Source organism: Acipenser ruthenus, chromosome 19 (assembly GCF_902713425.1).
Source record: "Acipenser ruthenus chromosome 19, fAciRut3.2 maternal haplotype, whole genome shotgun sequence".
Classification (NCBI taxonomy): domain Eukaryota; kingdom Metazoa; phylum Chordata; class Actinopteri; order Acipenseriformes; family Acipenseridae; genus Acipenser; species Acipenser ruthenus.
The window spans coordinates 18,969,371-18,983,723 of NC_081207.1; the positions used below are offsets into that span (position 1 = coordinate 18,969,371).

The 14,353-nt window shown below is 39.5% G+C and overlaps 1 protein-coding gene across 1 annotated transcript in view; it reads left to right on the forward strand.

The window, feature by feature from the left end:
- The window catches only part of LOC117424524 (large neutral amino acids transporter small subunit 1-like), a 46,156-nt gene that overhangs the window by 20,242 nt on the left and 11,561 nt on the right, over window positions 1–14,353 (forward strand). The gene's annotated exons all lie outside the window — the stretch shown is intronic.

The window sequence follows — 14,353 nt, forward strand, 5'->3', positions numbered from 1 at the left end:
AAGCATGTGAAAAAAGGGACTTGCACATACACTCATTTCTACTGTACCTAATCGATGCTAGGCCTATATTCGTGTCGGTGGTGGATTTGGGGATTTATCATGGTTATGGTCATATACAAGAACAATACTGAGTGTTCATGCTTCCTTATGTTAATGTTTTTTCATATCGAGAAAGCACACTGAAGGGTTTTGTAAATATCCCTTAACTGGAGCCGTGCAGATGGGGTATTGAGTTGTGAATATTCTCTGTACTTCTCAATTACATGCATGCATACCGAATATAATTGTGTATACATGTTGAACTTCTGTTGCAGGAGTGTAAATAATCCATCTGTTTTCCAGACAGTCATTTAAAAGCTGAAATGTTGCCAAGCCTTTCCGATCTGTCTGTTGTTCAGCACGCAGGGATAATCTCCTGGTATTACTGCCATTCCACAACAGAAGTTAGGACTGTTGTCATCTTTCTGACCACAATTCATCATCACTTTGCTCTTCACAAAATAGTATAACTTCAGCAGTTTGTTGAAGGTACTTTATGTTCTTTCATGGAAAATTAGTGGACTGCAATTCCCATGTTTTTCTTGTAAGGGGCCCATCCTAAACAATTTTATTTTTTAGATGTTGCGTGATGTGGTGGAGGAAGATTATCCTTGCTTATAGGGAAGTTATTAATGTGTTTGTCACACTTAGGCTCTTGTTACACGAGTCAACGCGCTGGCAACATAAATTGCAGCAACGTGTTGCCTATGACGTCACCGCGGGGGATTTGACCTGTTACACGATACAACTAACAGTTAACTCGCATTCGATACAAATTGCCTTTAATCCAAGCAATATCCAATCATATTTAAGAATTACGTCACGTGGTTCTGGTTTTCAGGTCATATACTTACAAATACCAAGCATCAGTACAACTATTTAGTATTACTGTCATCTTTAAATAATTGAACAACTAATAATTATAATAATAAAGTAGTAACGTTTACAGAATAAAAGCCAAATATGTAAAACTCAATTTAACGTACAGTACTACACGTAGATAAAAATGAACGATAATTCTTAATTTCTTTAAATGCTGTAAAATACCTACTGTTATATGCTGTTCCCGTGCCATTAACACCTAGAATCCCACTCAGTTCAGAGGAATTTGTGCTCTAAACAGTTCAACTAGAATAATTAAATCCACCTTCATTACAAAAAGCAGCATGCATATATATATATATATATATATATATATATATATATAATCGGTCGTAATAAAAAAACGGCCTTTTATGGTTATATTATCACAGTGCTGCGGAGTAACGGTTTAAAAAAAGGTAACAAAATAACATAATGGACATCAGTTTGGCAGAGTTACAGTAGCTACATTTTTATTCCCCTATTATTATTATTATTATTATTATTATTATTATTATTATTATTATTATTATTATTATTATTATTACTGCTGTCTTTTATACAAAGGTATTTTAAATATTAAGAAGGGGAGACCTGAACAAAGGTGCAGTTCGGGCGTAGTTTTCAAAACTTGCTAAAAGCTCCCAGTATTGGTTGTTATCAAAATAGTCCACTACCAAAATAACGATGTGTTGACCAACCTTCATAAAACTCTATGAGAAGTATTTCTTTCTCCTGAGTCCAGGTAATTGCGGCTTTCATTTCCATTTCAAGTGTTGTTTTCACTGTAGCAGACAGAATCACGTGACACACACCAGTGCTCTGATTGGATATTGCCTGGAACCTGTTGCTTGGAGTAGGATTGCTGTCCACTCAAGCAATCGCGTTTCCACTCAGTTGCCAGAACGTTGACAATACGTTGTCAGGGCTGTTACATGGGGCAATCCTCACGGGATTTGGTCGCAGGCGATAAAAGTTGCTAGTAAATTGACTCGTGTAACAAGGGCTTTAGAGTATCAGAATCTGGGGGTATATGGAGGCTTGTTCATCCATCTTGACTTGTATCCATTTTTACATGTGCACACTCTTTATTCATTTAGTCATATAATATTTCAGGGAATTGGTGCAGAGATGTAGGTAGAGAATCGTGATAATGGATTCCTCTTTCAGGTTCATCCCAAGCATAATCAATTTGGTACTGTGGTGGCCTTGAGAGAGGCGATTCACTTTCATGCTCCTCAAATGATCACGCTCAACTCCGGCATGATAGATGGGTTCGTTGTCGTCTTGGAAGTAGCTGGTGCTATCTGAGTACAAGCAAAGCATTGTTAATTGTTAATCCGGAACAATGCTTAAGAAAATACAACTTTCATTCGGTCTTACAGAGTAATCGAGGAATCCAGGGTAAACAAGGAGAACATGCCCTACAGTAGGGCAATGCCAAGGGCCTAAAAGGTGGCAAGGTAGTGTAGTTCTTTTTTCAGCACCTGTGTTGCCAGTGAAACGGTTTCTGGCAGAGGGGCACAAAGGTACAATTCATTCACACATAGAAGGACATGAACCTGACGTGCTGTATTATTATTATTATTATTATTATTATTATTATTATTATTATTATTATTATTATTATTATTATTATTATTATTAAAAAGGCATAAGAATAACTAGGCTACAAAAAAACAGATCTGGAACTAAATCACTTTGTCTATTTTGTAAAAGTGGTAACATATGAATGTGTAGCTTTTGAATATTCCTTTTTCTGTGGTCTTAAACGCCCACATGGTCTGTGAAACCAGCTGTGGCTGCTCTAGTAAAACCTTATTCTTCCTTTTGTGCTTTTAGATTGCAGAACACGTGCACATATATGCAAAAAAATGTAGATTGAAACAATGTTATACAAAATTATTCATATGCCTGGCATGTTCCCTGAAGGCAGGGCTTTACTTCAAAGCTTATCTCAGCACAGCATGCGAGTCACTCGTCGGGTGTATCGCAACACCAGATTGGTTTCAGTCTGGAAGGAAAACCAAATTGTAGTGTATTGCATTTACAAGCACTAGACAATGTATGAGAAATGCCTGCCATAATAGACAGGATGTGGAGACACCGGGGGCAGCTGTGACCACACACCTCAGACTTGGGGCGTTAATAAAAAAAGATATATTGTTGCTTTACCTGCCATTTTAGGCCCTAGATCTTTTCATATACAGTGTTGAGACTTTCATATTTGGTGGACCTGAGAATATTTATTTATTTTTCTTCCTGGATGTCATTTTAGAATCTATTGTGCATTCATTCAAATCCAACGACAGAATGACTGGGCCAGTCGCCGTGCTGGCAAGTTAGATCCGGAGCTTGACCTAAAGAAATTAATTCTCTGATAGCCGCTGTTAAATATCAGGGCTTGTGGGCTATTTGTCTGTCGTCATCTGTGGAATGACTACAGTAAGATTGTTCATGGTGTAGCCTCTAGTTATACAACTAATATTGAGATCTAGTATTGAATAACTTTCATATTCTATGCTGCTGAGTGATTTTTATTTTTGTATTTTTTTTTTAAACTAAGTGACCAACTGACCGTTGCTAAGTAGATGCAGAGATTGATCTAAGGAAATTCATTCTCTGACTTCAGCTGTTTGATTAGGTTTTAACAAACTTTCTTTTCCACCCATTGTATTTGTTATATAAACAGAATACTCCATGAACTTCAATGGAGTTCTGTGGTTATTTCACTTGTTAGGATGGCTATAGACAACAGACTTGCAATAGGGAGATACAGCTTTTATATAATAGAGTACCTGCCAGGGATTACGCATAAAGTTAACAAGCAGTCATGCAGCCAATTTTTACAAAAGCACAACCATCTTCACCATCGCTGGATGAAGTGGTTAACCACATGTGTACTTTGCAGGGAGCAATCAAAGATGTACTACTACCATAAAGGCTTTTAAAGGCAGGCTTCCCTGTTTTGAATTAGTTTTAGTAATGCTGACAGATTACGTTTTTATAACAGTAGTATACCCCCAGATTTTGTTCATAAGTATGCAGCCCAAAGAGCTGTGTGGATGGTGTATAGGATTAGCATGGCAGCTGGCAGTCTGTAAGATTGCCGAAATGCTGAGCTGAGGATTAACAACGTTTTAGCAGCGGAGGGAAGGTGCAGTAAAAACAGCGTGACAGTCTTGCTGTTGCTGGTTAATCTTGAACTCTCTAAATTAAATGTTGTGACAGACAAGTAAGTGGGGGAGACTAAAAACCGGAGATCCAGACAGGAGTTTCTCAAAGAGTGGACTGTATGGTCCAGGTAAGTTTATTATTTACACAAAATAATCAAACAAACCAAAATAATATGCCTAGCCCTGTTCGGGCCTAACTGACTTTCTTCTTTGTCCCTCTCTACACAGTGAAACAAACACAGTGAAATAAACAAACACCGCTTGAGTCTGTAGGCAAGTATTTCCGCAGTTCACCAATTGGGCAGTAAGGAAGGTTCTGTAAGGTGAGTGGAGACTCCGTCGCACCACGTGCGCAACAGACCTTCAGTTCTTTTCTTGTTTCTCCTTTTTTTTTATTCCCTCTTTATTCCTTTTATTACAGCTCCGAGTGGGTCGCCTTCAGGTAAGTATCAGGAAACTTTGGGTGAAACCGCTCCACAAGGTCCAACACTTCCTGCGTTGCCGAGATGACCGGTCCAGACCTCCCGGATGTGAAGAAGGCAGGCTTTATGGTTTCCCCACCAGAAATAGTGTTCAACAAAATAAAGTTTTTTTTTTTTTAATTTTTTTTTTTTTTTATATAAAGTCTCTCACGTGTCCGTGTGGTTATTTTTATATTCAATCACAAAGTCACATGCCTTCAGGTTTACCTCTCACTCCCAGGTTCCCTATTTGGCTGGCTATTTAACATTGGTGATTTTATTCACCCGCTGATTTCACTATAAAAAAAACAAATTGCATAAACAGCACATACCCCTTTCAAGCTTGCAACAGGCTGTGGTATTCCAGTTTTATTCCAAGCAAACTGGAGTCTGGAGTCTGGAGTCTGTTCCCTGCGGCAGAGCCTCTTGGGACATGTATTTTATTATTATTTTTTTTTTTTTAAATGGACAGCCATTTTTTAAGGAGTGCTGAAAAATCTAAATGCTACAAGTCCAAGACTGTTAGCCCTGCTTGTGTATCTCTGGAATGTAACTCAACCTGGGTAAAACGCTAACACTGTAAGTTAGGGCTGCAACAAAGTGTACATTTTGACCTTTGAAGGTTTGGAACACCTTCCTTACCGAAGGAAGGTTCGAACCTTCGATGGTACTCATTTGCATAATCTATTGGTGACGTCGCCATGACTACTTGTTTATATTTGATTGAAAATCCTATTTTACAGGTAATCCATATAAATGGAATAAAACATTCACATGTAGTTTAAAATACGTTATATAGTACATTAATCATGTGTTTATAATTTAAATACAAATAAAAATACGCATTGCTTATTTACACGTAATTGAGCCTGCTTGCGATCTATACAGTAAGCTTGCATTGCAGCAGCACCAACTGCAGCGGACAAAGCTTTATTCAACAGTCACCGTTCCAAGCAGGTTATCAGTCACATTTTACTACAACTAAAAATATTAATAATACTACTAATAATACGAACTTACGCATGTCAAGTGACTCCAGAGATTGGTTATGCCTCCATAATAGGAGTCGCTTGCACAGTTTACATTCAACTTTTTTTTTGGTTGTCTGGGCATTAACAAAAAAATCCCAAACAGCAGAGGGGTTTCGAGACTTTTCTTTAAATACAGCTTACGCTGTACAACGCTTCAAGCTATATGCTTCAGCATAATACCTGCCCTACGTGTAACTTGATTGGTTATAAAAACTATTTCATGATATAGCTCATTGGCAATCTGTTAAGTTCCCTCGCTCTACTCCTGCCTCCCTTGAGACCATGAGAGGCAGTTTTGAAAGCAGCTCAATTGTGTCCATCGTTCAAAATGAACTCAAACTCTGAGTTTTGTAATGGAAACGATGCTGAGTTGTACAGTTACAATGTGAGCTTTCTAATCCAATGCAAGAGTTTGACGCTGAAATCTGCTGTCTAATCTGATGTCATTGTCTTCATTTCCTTTTGTAAGGCCAAAAAGCTTTTTGCTGTTACTGCAGAAACGTTCTCATTTTCCCAGTGTCGCTGGCCATCATTTGGTGTGAGGTGGTGTGTGAGTATGAGTACTGCTTTTATTGTATAAATGTACCCTTCTCCCTTCTATATTCTCACACTGCTTTTTAAAGCGACAGGGATAACCAACAACATTTTAAAATACATTTTCTACCTCTTATCCTCCACTTGGAAAATATTTATGTAGACAGAACCGCTTACCCAATTTGTGATGAAACTCGCTAAAGACATTCTTTTAGTTATTGAGAACAGCAGCATTTTGGGCTATGAAGAGGCACAGACTGTAACTGTGTCACTTGTGAGCTGCATATTTTAGGTAGGTCATGGTGGTCTACTTCATGTTGATGATGGTTCTAATTTGTATGTGTTTATTTTTACAGCTGTACTGATTGAATATAGTGACAATGAGAGTGCTTATTGATAAACTGGCTGTTGACCACGCATGTGAGAAACCCTGTGCCGAATGTGGCAGAGGGATAAATTAGGTAATTGATAGCCAGTTGACCCCTCTGCGGCAATATAAAAACCAGCAGCTTTGGCTGAACGGGGTGGGTTGTCCAGAGGAGGAAAGAGACAAGTAAGAACAGATACTGACAGTAAACAATTGCTACTCGTGCTGGCTTTAAACCTGCACGATACTTGTTTGATTTAGTGTTCCCTTTGTTTTGTCTGTTTTTGGTTTGGCCAATGAGCCGTTTTTGTTTTGTAAAGTGTTTTGTTTAAATATTTTATTTAAGTAGTACTTGCGTGTTGTGTATTCCATTCACTTCCTGGTCTTGCATCACCACAAAGCCATCTCTGCCACAGACATAACTGCCCACACATGGCTGCCTCCTGTATGCTGTCTGTGTGTGAAGAAGAATTAGAACGTGCAATTCACCTGCCATACCACTGTCAATAAGAGCAACCTGATAAATTGCTCTAGGAGGGCCATTGCTCATTGGTTTTGCTTTTATTTCTTTGATTTAATTGTGCTACAATCAGCTTTGAAGTCTCGTAGTTTGCCACTTTTTTACGCATGTTAAACCAAGGGATGCACATTTTAATCTTAACAGGGCAGTGTTGAACTTTCCAGCTGCTTTGCATTTGTTGTGTAGTTTTGGTGTACTTTCTGTGTGTGATGTGGTGGCTGGCATCTGGATGAAATAGCTGTGATTTTAAAAAGACTTCAAATTTTAGGGCAAAGGCTTAAAGTAAAGGACAAAAAGCAAAACAGGTCATAAGTTTGCTTTAGTACATGCAGCATTTGAGTAATTAAAGGACATTTTTAAAACAAAATTGTGATGTGGTACTGTAACACTGGGACCATTTGTGTGTCAAACTATAAAGTGCTCCCTCTATAGTACCGTTCTGCTAAGGGCATATCGCTGGAGCTGCCGTTGTGCTGCCATTGCTCCATAGTACAGAGCCATTGTGTTTTCATTGAAGATAATATAGCGTGAGAATGGAAGACAGGACAGCATGACTGCAGTTGTTTTCGTCCTTGCATGATAAGTTTATGGGTTACGGTTATGGGTTTCTGTGAGTCTGGAATTCTGCTGACAGGAAGCTCAGAATAGACATTGTCAAAACTGCACTCACTCCTGATACACAAGACAAAGACAAATTGATACACAATTGGTACACTCTTCTGGTTTTTTATATAAACCCTTTATTGTGCAGTATACGCTTTTAATACAAATTAGAAAATAATCTTTACAAATTAAAACACTGGACAATGGGCCTTTAGAAAAAGGAATACAGAAGGTAGCCTGATTGAGCAGTTACAGTAGCAGCCACGTAAAAAATAAAGTACTTGCCAGTTCTGTCAAGCAATTTCTCCTGCGACCTTCTCTGAAAACACAAGGCCTGACTTTTCCTTTTATTCAAAATGAATCTATGGTATGGTACATAACTATACTCATTTACTTCTATTAAAATCTATTAATGTGCTTGTGATGTAATGTATACATAGTTAATGATGTAACAATCTATTATTCCTTTCCAATCAGGCATCATGGTATTGAGCCTATTTGTTCTATCTATCTATCTATCTATCTATCTATCTATCTATCTGTTGGTGCATGCTGGGAGTGTGAGGGGTGTGTGCTGCTGCAGGAGGGTTTGTGGAGAGAGTAGGTGAGTGATATGTGTTTTTTCTTTTTTTGGGATATAAGTGTTATTTAGGTTTATTTATTTGGGGTGTTTTCAAAAATTTAGCTGACTTTTGTCAGCTTGAATAGGCCAGTATGGCCAGTTCCGGGGGGAGGGAAGCTCCCACAAACTTTTCTTTTGAAAAGTTAAGTCGCCGTCATGGAGTAAAAATCATAACGGAGGGGTTTGTTTCATTGGAGCAATGTGTTTTGGCGTTAGGTGAAGTTGTCGGATGCGAGAATATCAAGTCTGCATCTCGAATGAATGGTTCAATTGTTGCTTTTCTGAATGAAATCAATCTCGTTACTAAAGCTGTTGAAAAGGGAATTGTGGTAAATGAGACATTTATTACCGTGTTACCTCTGGTTTTACCATCCAGAAAAGTAATTCTTTCAAATGTTCCCCCTTTTCTAAAGAATGACGTGTTAGAGAATGCACTCTCTAGACACGGGAAAATTGTTTCGAGTCCGAAGAGAATCCCCTTGGGGTGTAAATCTCCGAAGCTGAAACACATCGTTTCTTTCCACAGGCAAGTTAACATGATTTTAAATGACATGAGTCAGGAGTTAAACGTAGCCCTCAAACTTAAAATAGAGGAGAATAGTTATATTATCTTTGCGACTACAGATGTCATGAGGTGTTTTGGTTGTGGGAAAGAGGGGCATGTTGTTAAAAACTGTCCTGAAAATGAGGCTAGCACGGCGGAACAGGACAAGGGGAAAAAGAGTGAGCATAAAGAAACAGAGAGGAGAGAGGAGGGGAAAGAAATTGGGAACGGCTCTAATAATTCTGCAGATGCAGGTAACGAAAGTAGCCGACAGACAGAAACTCAGGGGGTTGAGAGACTGGAACAAGAAGCTAGTACTGAGGTGAATGTAGGAGAGCTGGCAGTGACTGGAAAACAGAGCAGAGAGACGGCAACAACTAGCGCTGAAAAACCGTCAGCTCTTGATGTAGACAGCGCTGTGGAAGCAGGTTGCAGTAAAAAAATGCAGAATACGTCTGTCTGTAGAGCTCAAACAAACTGAGAGTATTGTTAAATCTGTAGAGGTCAAACAAACAGAGAGTGTGGTTGAGGCAGTAGAGTTAAATCCAACAGCAGGTGAAGAAAGTAAAATAAATTCAGTATTAGAAAAAATGGATGTAGAAACGGTAGAGGAAAAGTTTAAGTTCAAAACTCCAAAAAAGAAAAGACAGAGGAAACGGGAAGATGATGAAACTGCAAAGAAAAGAGCTAATGTTATTGAGGAAAGTGAAGCGGCGCCTGGGAAGAGTAAAACAACAGTGCCGTGGAGTGTTAGAGTTGCCAGCAAAACTCCCGAAGAGAGCTCAGAGATAGACAGTGAAGAGGAGGCAGTTTTGACTGATCCCAAACATCAGACTCGGCTCTCTCTGGAACTGGCTACAGTGTCAGTAACATAAAAGATTTTTTGGAAATCACGAAGGGTAGAAGAGGGATTAATATTGAGGACCATTTCCCAAATATCTCTTTGTTTTTATTAGCGGCACGTTTTACCTCACAGAAAGCGTCAGGCTCCGACCTCACTGAGCAGGAGCGTTGGCGTTTGAAAAACCTGATCGCTAGAGTCAGTAAACAGTTAAAAAAAAAACCTAGTGATTAAATGGATTGGAATTTCTTTACCTTCTTGTCAGTGTGTCTGGTTCTTCTTTTTCCAGTTTCCTTCCTTCCTTTTCACACTAAAATGAATTCGTTCACAATTGGGTCTTTAAATATTAATGGGTGCAGAGATGAGCTGAAGAGAGCTGCTTTATTTGAATACCTTGATCAGAAAAAATGTAATGTTGTTTTTTTACAAGAAACACACACTGATTGTAATAACCAAGTCGACTGGGTTGGTGACTGGAAGGGGGATATGTTTCTTAGTCACGACTCCAATGTAAGCGCTGGGGTGGCCGTGCTGTTTTCAAAAGGTTTTATTCAGTCTCCCCCTGTTGTTACTGAAGTAGTGAAAGGGAGATTGTTAAAAGTTGACTTAAAGATAGGGGAAAACATGTTTGTTTTTTTAAACATATATGCACCGAATGATGGACGAGAGCGGGTCCGGCTTTTTAAAACATTAGATCAAGTTTTAAATGGCTGCAGTGGCAGAGATAGGGTTGTTTTAGCTGGTGATTTTAATTGCACAGTTAACCACATGGAGGACCGTAATCATCCTGAGCCACACCTTCAGTCAGCTTCAGAACTTAATTTGATTTTAAAAAAGCATGACTTGACTGATGTGTGGAAACAATTTAACAATTCAATGAGACAGTATACATGGGTCAAATACTGCAATAATAATGTTTCCTTGGCCAGGTTGGATCGCTTTTATATTTTTAAACAGCATTTTAATCTGGTCACCAAGTGTTTTATTTCTCCAACTGGGTTATCCGATCATTCTCTTTTAACTTTAAGTGTAATGGTTCCCTTGCAAAAGCCTGGAAAGTCTTACTGGCATTTTAACACTCAGCTTTTAAAAGATACCCATTTTAAAGAATGTATGAGTTTTCTATGGGAAAGGTGGAGAGAGCAGAAGACTGCTTTTACTTCCCTGGCTGAGTGGTGGGATGTGGGGAAGGTGCAGATCAGATTGTTCTCTCAGCAGTACACTATTAATGTCACAAGGAGGATGACTGCGGCTCTGGAAGAGCTGGAGAGGGATATGTTAGAGCTTCAGGGAGCTCTACAGTCCAATCCCAGTAGTAGGTCGATTCAAGACCTCAAGAACAAAAAACAGCAGATGGCTGAACTGCTGAATGTCAAGATGCAGGGGGCGCTGGTGAGGTCCCGAATGCAGCATATAGCTGAGATTGATGCACCCACACAGTTTTTTTTTGGATTGGAAAAAAAGAGAGCAGAGCGGAAAGTCATTCACTGTTTAAAAACTTCGACAGGGGAAGAGCTGAGGGAGCCTGGGGAGATTCGGCGACACGCTGTGAATTTCTATTCGGAACTGTTCACAATGGAGGTTGGGGAACAGGCTGAAGCGACACAGCGGTTCCTGGAGGCTCTGCCAAGGCTCGCTGAAGAGGAAAAGAAAGCACTTGAGTTTCCCCTAACGTTGCAAGAGCTCTCTGATGCCCTCCAGGGGCTAAAAGGGGGAAAAACTCCAGGAATGGATGGGCTGCCTGTTGAATTTTTTAAAACTTTTTGGACATTATTGAAGGATGACCTGTACGCAGTTCTAAATGAATGCACGGAGAAAGGAGTGCTGCCTATGAGCTGCAGGAGGGCAGTGATAACACTATTACCCAAGAAAGGGGATTTGTGTAATATAAAGAACTGGAGACCTGTGTCCTTGTTATGCACAGATTATAAAATAATGTCCAAAGCCCTTTACCTACTGTGTGCCCAACCGATGCATCTTTGACAACATTTTTTTAATTCGAGACATATTGGCTGCCTCTAAGCTCTTTAGTTTCCCTGCTGGGCTTATCTCTCTTGATCAAGAAAAAGCCTTTGACAGTCTCGACCACAGTTATTTATGGAAGGTATTTGAAGCCTTCGGATTTGGCCCGAGATTTATATCTCAATTACAGTCCCTATACTGTGACATTTTTAGTTTGCTGAAGATCAATGGGGAGCTGAGTGCACCTTTCCCAGTCCGCCGGGGTATAAGACAAGGTTGTCCTCTCTCAGGAATGCTGTATTCTCTTTCTATTGAGCCGCTTATCAATAGACTTAGACAGGTTTTAACAGGACTCACTATCCCAGGTAGCCTAGCTCAACCAATTAAGGTCTCCGCTTATGCAGATGATGTTTCTGTTTTTATTCAGAGTCAAGCAGATGTTGACAAATTGTATGAAAGTCAGAAATGTTTTGAAGCAATTTCTTCAGCCAAAATAAACTGGCAAAAAAGTGAAGGGTTGTTAATAGGGCATTGGAAGGGATGTGGGATCCCAGTTCTGCCAGGTGGCTTGCAGTGGAGTCAAGAGGAGATAAAGTATTTGGGAGTATACTTAGGGAATGAGAGGGCAGTCAGGAAGAACTGGGAGGGGTGTTTGGATAAAGTAAAAGGGCGCCTGCAGAAATGGCGTTGGATTTTGCAAAAGATCTCTTACCGGGGAAGGGTCTTAATTATAAATAATTTAGCTGCTTCTATGCTCTGGCATAGGCTTATATGTATGGAACCTCCGAAAGATCTTTTAAAAGAAATTCAGAGAGAGTTTTTAAGTTTCTTCTGGGACGGGTTACATTGGTTGAGGCAGTGTGTGTTGTTTTTGCCGCTGGAAGAAGGAGGGCAAGGTTTGATGGACTTGTCTAGTAGACTCAAAGCTTTCAGGCTGCAAACAGTTAAAAAACTGCTGTATAGCAGCGAGAAACTTCCCTGGACTGATGTAGCTCAGTTTTTACTGCATCAAGCTGGAGGGCTGGGTCTGGACAAACAACTTTTCCTCCTAGATAGTGCCCTGTTCAACTCGCCCAATCTGCCACCGTTTTACCAGAGTTTGCTTAGGGCATGGCAGAGTCTGAGGGTTAAAAGAGGTGAGGGAACTCTTGACTTCTATTGGCTGCTTGAGGAACCTGTCATTTTTAATCCTGGATTTAGAATAAAATTAACAGAGTCTCAGTCGTTTACAAAATCAATGATGAAAGCTGGGGTTATAAAGCTTCGACACGTTGTGGATGTGAATAGAGCAAAATGGAAAAGTCCACAACAGTTGTCCTTAGCTCTGGGTTTACATTCTACGAGAGTAGGTGGCAGGTTACTTTGTCAGATTCAAGCAGCCCTGTCTAGAGAGCAGGATGACATTTTGAAAAATGGGTTCTCAGCAAAGAACCAGGCCTTACTTGAGACCCCGTTCCCCTCCTTATTGATTTCCCCATTGGCCCCCTTGAGTGGGGAAGATGAAGGTCGCCTGCTAAAAATGGAAAAGTTGACAGATCTCCCCCTGGCAAATACAGAAGGCAAAAAATTATATGAATTGTGTGTTAAATTGTGTCATGAAAGACAGTTACAAGAACTTCCAGACACACATTGGAGGGAGCGGTTGGAGGTGGGAGAGCAGGCCAGACCGGCCTGGAGGAGCCTGTATAAACCTCCTCTACCCAAGAGATCAGGGGACTTGCAGTGGCGACTCCTGCACACCATCATCGCTGTCAATGCTTACCTGTGCATCATAGACCCAGGAATAACAGATAAATGTCCCTTTTGTATAGAAAGAGAGACTGTTTTTCATGGTTTTGTTTTCTGTAACCGTTTAGCCCCTTTGTTTGTTCTCATAAGGCGCCTGTTTATTGACCTAGGCTTGGATTTTTCTGAGTGTGTTTTTATCTATGGTGTAGCTTACACAAAAAAGGAAAAATATGTGTGTCAGCTAGCAAATTTCCTGCTAGGACAAGCCAAGCTCTCTATTTTAAAAACTAGAAAAGCTCATATTGCTGGTGTTGGTGAAATCAATGCAGTTACTGTTTTTAGAATGCTGGTTATCAGTAGGATTAAACTGGATTTTAAATATTACAGTATGGTGAATGATTTGGAAATGTTTTCATCGAATTGGTGTATTGCTGGTGCACTTTGTGAGACAGATGGTGGGAATTTAATTATTTATTTGTAAATTGCTGTTGTTGGTTATTTATTTAATTTAAAAAAAAAAAAAAAAAAAAAAAAAAATGTAAATATTTGACTGTATTAATGTATTTGTTTTTATGTGTTTCTTTGTAATGTTAAAGATTTGTGAGTAGTTAATAAAGGTATTTTGAAAAAGTAAAAGTATCTATCTATCTATCTATCTATCTATCTATCTATCTATCTATCTATCTATCTATCTAAACTAGTTCATGGCACCCAATTCGTTCTTGAGCTGTCAAGCAATCTTACCTCAATGGTCTCACTGCAATTAGACCTTCAGTCCAGCACAGGAATCCTTAGGAACAGCAATGCCTGCCTTCACTTTACACACCTGTGTCATCGTGCATGTAAAACATCCTTAAGCTACTTTTCGGAGAATTGATTTCAATAGCTTGCATCAAAAATGTTTTTGCAAGCACAAATCTGTTCGCTAAATACCTACCTAATCTGCCTGGTTGAAGATTGACAAGTTTGCTAATTGGGGATCAGTCATTCCCATGACTGGGCCCCCTCACGAGAGAACGCCACAGAGAACACTGTCAAGGCAACCGGAAAGAGATTGTCAAAAC